Source organism: Panicum virgatum, chromosome 5N (genome assembly GCF_016808335.1).
Source record: "Panicum virgatum strain AP13 chromosome 5N, P.virgatum_v5, whole genome shotgun sequence".
Taxonomy (NCBI): Eukaryota; Viridiplantae; Streptophyta; class Magnoliopsida; order Poales; family Poaceae; genus Panicum; species Panicum virgatum.
Window position 1 is genome coordinate 67,652,879 of NC_053149.1, and position 11,214 is coordinate 67,664,092.

At 47.6% G+C, this 11,214-nt stretch overlaps 1 non-coding gene across 1 annotated transcript; it reads left to right on the forward strand.

Annotated features, from left to right (window-relative positions):
• The first annotated feature begins 10,750 nt into the window (after nt 1-10,750).
• On the forward strand, nt 10,751-10,859 carry LOC120677142. Its single transcript, XR_005676205.1, has one exon. It is a non-coding gene; the product is annotated as a small nucleolar RNA R71 (small nucleolar RNA).
• Nucleotides 10,860-11,214: the final 355 nt, after the last annotated feature.

An 11,214-nucleotide genomic window follows, 5' to 3' on the forward strand; every position in this document is an offset into this window, starting at 1 on the left:
TCTCCAAGTTGAAAGGACATGGGCAAGTAAAAAAAATGGACACATGAAGGTCCAAAGCATTCAAAAGAGAAAGAAAAGAAATTTGGACACATGAAGGTCCAATGTGTTTCAAAAGAGAGTTACCCCATGTCCAAAAGAAAATAAGAGAGAAATAGCTCATGAAAGGAGTTCATATATCATCCACAAATTCCACACACACTTGCACTTCTTGATCAAAGTTTATGATTTGTTTCTCCTAAAGGATCCGGTCTTTGACTTAGCAACACAAGAGGGACAGGTATGCCTTCAACTTTTCCCTACCCTGAACTCCACATAAGCCTTTCTAGAGGTAGGAGAAAAAGAAGGCAATAATTTGCCTTGGTGAGGGATTCAAAAAGCAAAAAGAGAGATCCGAGAGTACAAACTGAGGAGCTGAGCTATGTTTTGATTTTGAAAATTAATAAAATCTAAGTATCTAAGCTCAGGAGACTAAGGAACCTGAAGTTTAAAACCGTTCCAAGTTTCAATTATCAAGAAAAGCATGGTAGACACTCAAAAAAAAAGTTCACAAGTCTGGGAGAAAATTTGGAATAACTTGTATGCAGGTTTCTTTAAGGGAGTTGGATCCACCTTAGTCTTCGCCTCTTTACTCGAGGACGAGCAAAGGCTAAGTGTGGGGGTGTTGTTGACGGTCCTTAAGTCAGAAATAAAGCCGTCAACTCTTGCATCTTTTCATAACTTTCATGCACGAAAAGTAGTTATAGGGCTTAATACTAACCATTTCCACAAGTTTTGGTAATTCTTGGATAGCAAGCACCCGTACCCGGAATAGAGCAAAAACAGACGAAAGACGCAACACACTTACACAGAATATCCGACGCTGTGTCATACCAACAAAGAGGGCCCACAAACAAGACCAAACCGACCAACCCAGCCCCGGCACCGACCAATCTGACTTCAGGACCCACCAAGCAGAGACCCAGACGAAGGCGGTTGCTAGAGGCGGCCATAGGGGTTCGGCTGACCCCACATGGAAGGGGCTCAGGCTGAGTTTTGGCGGGAATGTCGTTCTTATCCTCCAAAAGGCGGTTATCCATGTTGATGGCGGGAACCGACCTTTGGAGCTATAAAAGGAGCCCCACACACCCTCTCAAAGCATTCCCATCACCATTCCATTCACTTGTTGGAGAAGTAGTAGTAGGTCTCCACTTGTATCATTAGAGTAGAGGGAGTGTGCGAGGAGAAGGATCGGAGAAGAGCCGGATGTGTCGGCCTCCCATCGTCTTGTACCTCGACAGGTACGAATCACTTGAGTAAGTATCCAGAGTTCATCTTCAGTTAAGTTCTTGGTTTAGTATTCTTAAGTTATTCATTTGTTTACGAGTTCATCGTCCGTTCTCGTAACGTTTGCTCTAGTAGAGGGCTCCCGATAAAGACAGGTAACCCTGCGCAACGCTAGAGTAAGTAGTCGAAGGCTTAAGCGTGGTGCTTAGGTCCTAGATTGCCTTTGTTTGCCTCGTGCTCCACAGTATTGCGGGATAGACCGCAGGTGGTGACAGCCCTGTCGGTCCGCTACGAAGCTGCTTCGTGGTTAGTGCACTCCCCCCTGTCCGAGTACGGCGTAGAGCCACAAGCCGGAGGTCCCTAACAGTACCTGGGTCAGACTGGTGCATGAAGTAAACAAGTGACGAGCCTAAGTTTACCTTGCCTTGACCTTTTACCTTAGACAAACCACACTACCCGAAGCTCGCCTACCTCTTCCTCTCCTGGGTTGAACTAGCTAGAAGGTCGTTACACATCTGTTCCCTGTGAAATCTCGATACCCTGAATACTCAACAGGTGAAGTGCTACAGTGGTATCTTCCGTGCGCTTGCAGATTAGTATGTGATCGTGAAGAAATACCAACAACGTCGTGGGGCGGATTTCCAAATGGGCGGTCAAGCTAATGGGCTACGACATCAAGTTCGTACCACGCACGGCGATAAAGTCTCAGGCCCTGGCTGACTTCATCGCCGAGTGGACGGAAGTTCAAGCTCCGACCCTAGAAATCTCTCACGAGTACTGGACCTTCTACTTTGATGGGTCGGTCATGGGAATCGGTGCGGGGGCCGAGGTCATCTTGATCTCCCCAGAGGGAGTCAAGTTCCAGTACGTAGTCCGCCTCCATTTCCATGCATCCAACAACATCGCCGAATATGAGGCGCTTATCAGCGGCCTCCACATAGCCATCGACATTGGGGCAACCCGCCTGTACGTCTACGGCGACTCCATGCTGGTAGTCGACCAAGTCATGAAGAACTCCAACTGCGAGAGCCCCCTCATGGACACATACTGCCAGGAAGTCTGCAAGCTGGAGCGGAAATTCTGAGGTCTGGAGCTCCACCACATCCCGCGGAAGCAAAATCCCGACGCAGATGCTCTCGCAAAGATGGCCGCCGAGCGCAAGCCGGCGCCCAGTGGCGTCTTCGTCAACGACTTAAACGCGCCAACAGCATGAGAGAAGCCATCGACCGCGGACAAGACACGGGCAGAGGAAACAAAGCATGCAGAGAAAACAGAGCATGCTCCCTCCGACCCAGCCCCCGACTAGACACCTGGGGGCCCACTCTGCCTAGCTACGGGCCAATCCAACTCAAGCCAGGCAGACAACACAGATTGGAGAGCCGACCTATTGACTTATCTCCTTCACGAAGTCCTCCCTGAGGAACGCAATGCAGCTCGCCGGATAGCCCAACGAGCCAAAACATTCGCTGTGATCGACGGCGAGCTCTACAAGCGCAGCCCCTTGAAAACTGGCATTCTCATTAAGTGCATCCCCATTGCACAGGGCAAGGAACTCCTTCTTGAGATACACACTGTGATCTATGGACACCATGCTTCACCACGCTCCCTGGATGGAAAAACTTTTCGACAGGGATTCTACTGGCCAACGGCACTGCGCAACGCGAACTAAATCGTCCGCGCATGCAAAGGCTGCCAGTTTTACGCAAGACAAACCCACTTGCCAGCCCAAGCCCTTCAGACCATTCCCATAACATGGCCATTTGCCGTGTGGGGTTTGGACATGGTCGGGCCATTGCGAAAGGCACCAGGAGGGTTCACCCACCTACTTGTCGCAATCGACAAGTTCACTAAGTGGATAGAGGCAAAGCCGATCACCACAATCGATTCCAAGGAGGCCATCAAGTTCTTTTTGGACATCATCTATAGGTTCGGCGTGCCCAATTCCATCATCACCGACAATGGAACCAACTTCACAGGCTTCCAATTCCAAGAATTCGCGGAAGGGTACGGGATCCGGATCGACTGGGCATCAGTCGGACACCCACGCACAAATGGGAAGTTGAGAGAGCTAACAGCCTAATCCTCCAAGGAATCAAACCACAAATTTTTGACATACTCAAAAAATTCGCGGGTTGTTGGGTGGAAGAACTGCCGGCAGTGCTCTGGAGCTTGCGAACCACACCTAACCGATCGACGGGGCAAACACCTTTCTTCCTGACATACGGCTCTGAGGCCGTGCTCCCTTCCGACCTGGACTACGGCGCCCCGAGAGTCAAGGCATTTGACCCAGAAACGGCGGCTGAAGCCCAAAGAGACACCATGGAACTATTAGAGGAAGCAAGGCTAGCAACGCTACACCGATCGGCCCGTTACCAACAAACTTTACGTAGGTACCACGAGAGGCTTATACGGGAGAGGACACTGCAGGTCAGAGATCTGGTCTTGCGACGAGTCATGTCGACGAAGGACAAGCACAAGCTCTCGCCACCATGGGAAGGACCCTACAGCATCGCAGAGGTCATACGCCCAAGCACCTACAAGTTAAAAGACTCCGATGGTAACATACTGACCAACTCTTGGAACATAGAACAGTTACGTCACTTTTTCCCATAAGAGCACCAGCGGCTCAGTCCAGTGCATGTTGATATTTCTTAGCGCAATCACTAGGAATGATTAATCCTTAGCAACAGCGCCAGAAATGCCTGTTAGCAGTCCTTAGTGCAATCACTTGAAATGAGGGCGCCGAACCCATCCTAGCAACTGCACCAAAGGGGTGCCACTCTTGTGGTATAATCAATACGATTACAGATGGATCCGCAAGTGCACGGATATACCATTGTAGCATTTCACCCGGAGAGTAAGGGTATCTTCATTTATTTGTGTCCCAAAGGACGGCAGCGGCAAAGGTATTGTACTCAACATTAACCATGACATTGTGCCTCAAGCAATAGGCAATACTCTAACAGGGGTAAGTACAGATAAAGAATAAGCAAGGGTAATGCGACACAGCACACATCCACACTCCAAGAGGAAGGAATTAAGGAGAGAAACTATAAAACAAAGAACTACTCTATCCTACGTCAAGTCAGCTGGAGCTTAGGCTAGGTTAGGTGTCCTAGTTCTTCTATCCAAAGCTGGGGTCATGTTAGATCATGGTTAGGACTGCAGGTGCCAGGAAAATGGGATAGTGGGGAGAAGGTCCCGCACCGGAGTACATCCAGTCCCGTTACCTCTTTGCATGAACTCCTACACCGAACCCGAATGTCGGGGAGTACGCTAAATGCAACACCGCTGTTACGCCGGACGGACAGGGCTCTCACCACCTGCCGTCTACCCTAGTCACACCGTGGAGCACGGTCATATCCGAAGGATCCCACATACCCGAGCACCACGCTCGTGTATGAAGTCACTACTCTAGTGCCCCCCAGGTCTCCCACCCTTCGGATGGACGAGTAAAACACTAGAGCAAGCCCGAAAGCACAACGAACCTCTATCTGTACCCGGATCATCTGGCCTAACCAAGATCATAGCATAACTTATGAACGAACTAAGCATGGATTGATAAACTATCAAGATAGTAAAGCAACCATGGCAAAACTCTATATTATGAATAGAAGTCTGACAAGTCGGATACAAAGCCATACCAGGAGCCGAGGATTGCTCAACGACCCCGAGGACGATATGCTCGCTAAAGAGAAGTAGCCTAGCTCTAGTACCTAGCTAAGAGAGCAAGAGAGAGGAGAGCCTTCTTGGAGAGAATGGAATGAAGTGTGTGTGGGGGGTGAGAGGGGGCCCTATTTATAGTAGTGGAGGTCGGTTCCCGCCAAATGCACGTATGGAAGGTAATCAGGAGACTTGGGGCCGACTCCTCCTCGAAATGCACCTGGACGGGAGGCCGGCCAAGTCGGCCGACCTAGGGGGTCGGCCGGACCCACCTGGCCGCCTCTCTTCCTTATCTTTCTCTGGCAGGCTGACATGTGGGCCCTGATATCTTTCCTTGTATGCATTATGCATGGCGCGCCCGTTTGCTCTGCCAGATGGGCCCTCCTTGTAAGTGGGTGATGCCGGACGTGATATTCTGCGTAGTTGTATGGCGTCTGCTGCGTGTTTTCGTCTTATTCAACTCCTACTCATCTGAAATGTACAAAACTCGAAAATAACTGTGGAGCAAGGTTAGTGATACAAATATGCGAGTAAGGCATACAATTTTCCTTTATTATTGAGTATAGTTGACGGGTGAAAATGGCACTTAAGCACCGTCAACAACTCCCCCAAGCTAGCCCTTTGCTCGTCCCGAGCAAAGTTTTAGACTTAGGTTGTTGATCAGGAGTTGCTACAATGTTGCATTCCTGACTTATGCCCAAGGCACAACCGAGTGTTCTTACCTTTATTCTGAATAAGTTGGCCTTGTTCGCACCTTTTACCTTACTCCTTTGGGGCTTATAGCATCATCCTCTTCTTTGGCGGTTGAGGGTCAGAATGGCTTGTAGATTACCACTTATCACTCTTTTGTTCAACCGTCAATCTCGAGGTTTTATAAAGTTTTTGAAAAGAAATTTGTAAGTTCCTCGGGTGATCTCTCGGATCACTCAAATGTGATTCATTCCTTGTCAAGGCCTTTTTTTATGCGCTTTTCTGTTTCCACCCTACTTCTAATGGCTTCTTTTTGGTGGATCTGTAGGTAAGGAGGATATGATGGCAACCTTGCTTCTCATATTTCGCTAAGTCAAAGACTGGATCTAAAGGAGAAACAAGTCATAAGCCTTGATCAAGATGTGCAAAGTGTGTGGATATTTTTGGTGGATGATGGATGAGAACTCCTTTATATGAATTCTCTTTCCCTTGTAATGTTTTTGGTATGGGCTATATTTTTTTCGCACTCTCTCTTTTTTTTTTCTTGACACAGCTTGTGGGTGTGTGGCATACCTTATTTGGGTATGCATCTTTTCTCTTTCTTTTTTTTTGACATGCCTTGTGGGCATGTGGCATACCTTATTTGGGTATGCATCTTTTATTTCTTTTTGTATAGCCCATACATTATGACGATAACTTTGGAGAGAGATAAATATGACACATCTTGGAGTTTTATTTGTGGATGAATGGGGGATGTACTTGCTATCTTCCAGGTGTAGAAGTATAGCATGTGAGTGGACAAGTACGTGATCTTGATCATGAGCGTATGAAGTGATTCTCACAAAGGGTCAGAACAATTTGACAAAGCTCAATGAGAAGACAAGTTGCATATGTAGAAAAGGCTTTTCAAACTTGTAACTCATATGGCTCTGGATAGGAATTGCATATCACCGAGGAACTTTATTTTATTTTTGTATTTTTGAAAAGAAATACTCCGGATATCAATCATCACGTAGGAGAAGATCATAGCAACTCTTTTCAGCCATATCATAACCCACAACAACCTAGATTCGAATTCTGCTTTTCGCTACCCACAAGTTTCAAGCTTAAGGTTTGAACAATTTAGCCACCAAACTCAAAACTTAGGTAGAGCACAAGGTTGTAACTAGGCATAAGAAAGGAACTAACAGAGCAACTATTCATCATCTCAACAAGGAAAAACTACACATTCTTACTACACACACTGGAAAGCAAGTAAATATTTTTGGGTTTTTAAAGGTTTTGTCAATTTTTATTTGATTTTAGTTATGCGAATTTTTATGGATTTTCATAATTTTGCAAATTTTTGTTTGTTTTCATGCAAGGTTTTGAAAAGCGGTAAAGGTAGAGTTTGATACAAGGTACCTCTCATGGGGGTCCTCCCCCAAGCTAGCTTCAGGCTCACTACTGCTGGTTGGGATTAAACCTAGCCCAACGGTAGTAGGCCCTCCAGTCCTCCTGGGATTGCTGCTGTTGCTGCTCCAGGTTGCGAATCCTCTCGCCTGTATATCGCTGCCAGTTTTGAGTTGACTCGATGTGCTGGCCCAGTGATTCATCGATGTTGGTGGTGCACATGTTCAGCTCGCCCATCTGCCGAGTCAGAGTGGCAAAACCTCTGGATGAAACTGTACGTCGCGGGGGTCCGTTGGAGCTGGAACTGGTGGTCCGGTGCCCTGAAGCCTGCCAAGCCCACTCGGTGGAGCTGGCACTCTGCCATGATGAACCTCCAGCCTCATATTATTGTGGTTGAGGCTGAGGTTGCTGCTGCATGAACTCCTCCCTTCTGGCCCTGCTTCTTGTAACCCTGCCAGGAAGACTAGAAATACTATGCCGGCGGCTCTCCTCTTGTGGAACAAGAGGGATGGTTAGCGAATGGCAGTTATACAAATGATACCCCGCATTTGGCAACGAGATTTCATTTGCATAACCAAGCAAAAAGAAAATCAAGGAGTCATCCGGGCCTTTCTTGAGCGTGTGGCCTTGAACCAAGTATGCCTCATCGATCATAACACGGGGCTCCTCAATGAAGGGAACGGGGTTCCCATCTAAGATTCCCATGTTTGATGCGATGCGGGTAACCAAAGAAGTGCATTCAATAGGACCCGTCATCCGAAAATTTGGGAGCCATTGCTTAACCATTGCTTGTGCGGGGGAGATTCAGATTTTGTTGACCATGACGTATAATATCATCAACTCATCGTTCCGCACTGGTCGTGGATCATCTCTTGGAAAGAATGTGATAGCCACCCACTTGTGCATCAAACGAAGAGTCGGATTTTGAATGTCATTGCACCGAGGTGCAAACTTGCCATGAACAACTTGACCCGAAATCAAACCTCAAAACTCATGTCGATCAAAACCGCGGCAAGCTTTTGCAAGGGAAATTGGCAAGCACGCGCTAAAACCAAGGAGGTGACTGAAATTTCTCCAATTAAAATAGCATTCAACTCCAAAAAGTCGGAAAGAAACACCATCGTCCACCTCCCAAAGAGTGCAAAGAAACTGGATGGTGAGGAGACGAGAACCATTCTCCTCAATGGGCACAAAACCATCCCATCCAACCGCATGCCAAACACGAGCGAAGTCAATGTCCATACCTGTTTTTTTAGATGGTCTGGATCGAAGGCTCTGGTATGACCAAAGCTTCGATTCTTGATCATGGCGTAGGCTTGACGCTCGCGGTCATCTTGCAAGTCGAGGTATGGTGCATCATCTTCATCTCTATCCTTATCCTCGGCTTGCGGTTCTGCAGCTTGCTCCTCGAACTGTTCTTCTTGTTCATCTTGCTCATAATCCATTGTAGTTGAGTTGGTGCAGGTTCGGGGGAATGATGAGAGCTCGACTCGCCCTGCGAATGGAACGAGCCCAACCTCGTCATCCTCTTGAGAGCTCCGGAAATTTTCCACCCTGCACCTCTCAACAAGAATGAACAAGAACGAACGAGAACAACTCGATTCGGGTTACGTTAGTGAAATGAAAATGAAACTCTTACCCAAAAGTTGTTCCTCCAAATATGTGATCAATCTTGCAGCAAAGAAATGAGAGAGTGTGTGTTCTTGCACTCAAACTTGAGTCAAAATCCAAAGGAAACCCGAGCAAGAATGTGTGAGAGGGAGTGAGAGTGGAGAGAGTGAGCATGAGAGCTCATCACCCCTCTCTCGGCCTCTATTTAAAGGAATTTGGGCGAGTGCACCCGAGGAATAGCCAGGCACAACGGTTAGGTAGCCGTTGGAGATGGTGGGGCCCCGGAGCCGTTGGTCCTGGGTCGGCCGACCCGTGGGGTTGGCCGGCCCCAGGGTGGGTCCCCCTGGTGCCCCCCTTTGGCCAGATGCTTCCTCAACAGTTATGAACTTTGGAAATATGGTGCACAGCCAAAAGTTTGCTCGAAAAGATGTCCAAATTATTTTTCCCAATGGATTTTAAAACTTAGAAAATATTTTTGGTCTTTTTGTAAAAAGGAAAAAATGCTAGAAAAATTCCAGCATGCAGAAAATAATTTTGAAAATTTCAAACATGCAGTGGAGAAAAACTAATAAGGTGTAAAGAAAATGTTGAAAAGCAGAGAAAGTAAATATGAGATAAATACCAATTTACCTTTGGCAAGGGTGTGTCGTTTAAAGTCCGACGTGCACGACTTTTCTCTATCATTCTTACCATCTGTCGGCTCGTCCTGGAGAACTGGACGAGGCCGAACTCTTGACCTTCCGCCACACCTTCTTTTCCTTCTTCTTTCTTTTAGTTGCTGAGGGTCGTTGTTCTGGCTGGAGTTCCGGTGCACCCCAGAGTGCTTGCCCTTCACTGTCTTGTTGGATCATGAAGCGCTGCTCTTCCTTCTTCTTGAACCTAAAAAACATATCCTCCCTTCCGACACGGAAACTAATTTCTCCCTTTCCGACATCAATCCTTGCCTTGGCAGACCTTAGAAAAGGTCGCCCAAGTACGAGGTCGACTCCGAGGTCGCCCTCCATATCCATTACCACAAAGTCGGCAAGGACGAAGGAGTCTCGTACTCGTACGAAAACGTGTTCGGCTATCCCTTCAGGATACCGAATAGTTGAATCTGCAAGTTGTACGAGCATAGTTGTTGGGGGAAGAGCAGGATATTCAAGTGCTTCATATATTACCTTGAGCATTATATTCATGCTTGCCCCCAGATCGCATAGGCATCGCTCAAAGTGTTTGATGTAGATCGAGCAGCTGATCATGGGGACCCCTGGATCCTCTTGCACCGCTGCCACCATGCCATCCCAAACGTCGTTCCTTGGTGGGATAGTACCTACCTGCATGGTTATTGCGTGGTGGCCTCCGGGACGAGTTATCCCGTCCAGTAGACACCATACTGACATTTTCAATGGGAGACTCGGTTTGCCCCGGGATCTTCCCGCTCTCCACAGCAGGTAACGAAGCAGCTATTTGTGCAAGCTGGGTTTCGATCATTTTGTTGAAACTTAACTAGTTTTTAAGAGTTGAAGACAAAATTTCAAGCTTGACATTTAAACTTTCCAAGGATTTGTCATTGGCCAAAAGCTTTTTATTTATATTTTCGTTGATTTTAACTTGGACATGAACAAGTTCTCTCAAGGGAGGTTGGTTTGAATTGAAATTCGAATTATAAGAAGGATTGTAGTTATTACCTCCCTGAAAATGTAGACATGGCTGGTTCCACCCCTGGCCTCCTTGTTGTGGACGGTACCCATTGTAGTTGTTGTTGAGGTAGGCGCAGTCTTCATGGGTTTCGGGGCAGACGTTCCCCGAGTGTCCATCATTACCACAGACTTCGCACGTGAAGTGCGATTCCATGGCACGAGCATAGTTTTCTCTATGCTTCTTGAATTCGGCCCTTTCGCCAAGATGCTTCAGTAGGAGGTCCAGTTTGGCAATGATCATATCCATCTCCTTGACGGTATGCATGCCCTTAGTGCGGGGTTGGAGTCGTTCATCGCTCCACCCCTAATTGGAGACCATCTTCTCAACCAATGCTTTGGAATTGGCTATGGTCAGGTCGAGGAAGGTTCCTCCAGCAGCGGTATCAATATTGGCTCGAGATGTCGTTGTGAGCCCGTTGTAGAAGCTTTGCAGGACAACCCACTCATCCATGCCATGATGAGGACAGGACAGGATGTATTCCTGCAGCCTCTCCCAAGCTTCTTGGATGGATTCCATCCCTGTCTGCTGGAAACTTGAAATTCTCCCGCGCAGGGCATTTGTTTTGCCCAGCGGGAAGAATTTTCCGAGGAATGCCTTGGAGCATTTGGCCCAGGTGTCAATGTCATTTTCTTTATAAAACCAACTGTTTCGCCTTCTCTAGGAGGGAAAAGGGAAACAGATGAAGCTTGACAACGTCAGCAGTGACACCCCGTATGACAACGGTTTCACAGAGCTCCAGAAAATTCTGCAAATGTGCATTTGCGTCCTCATTTGGCTTGCCACAAAATGGACTAGCCTGCACCATGTTGATGAGGCTTGATTTGAGCTCAAAGTTCACGTCCCCGACATTGATGTTGGGGCCAGTGGCCACATTGTCGATGGAGGGGACGGAGAACTCGCGGAGAGTCTTTT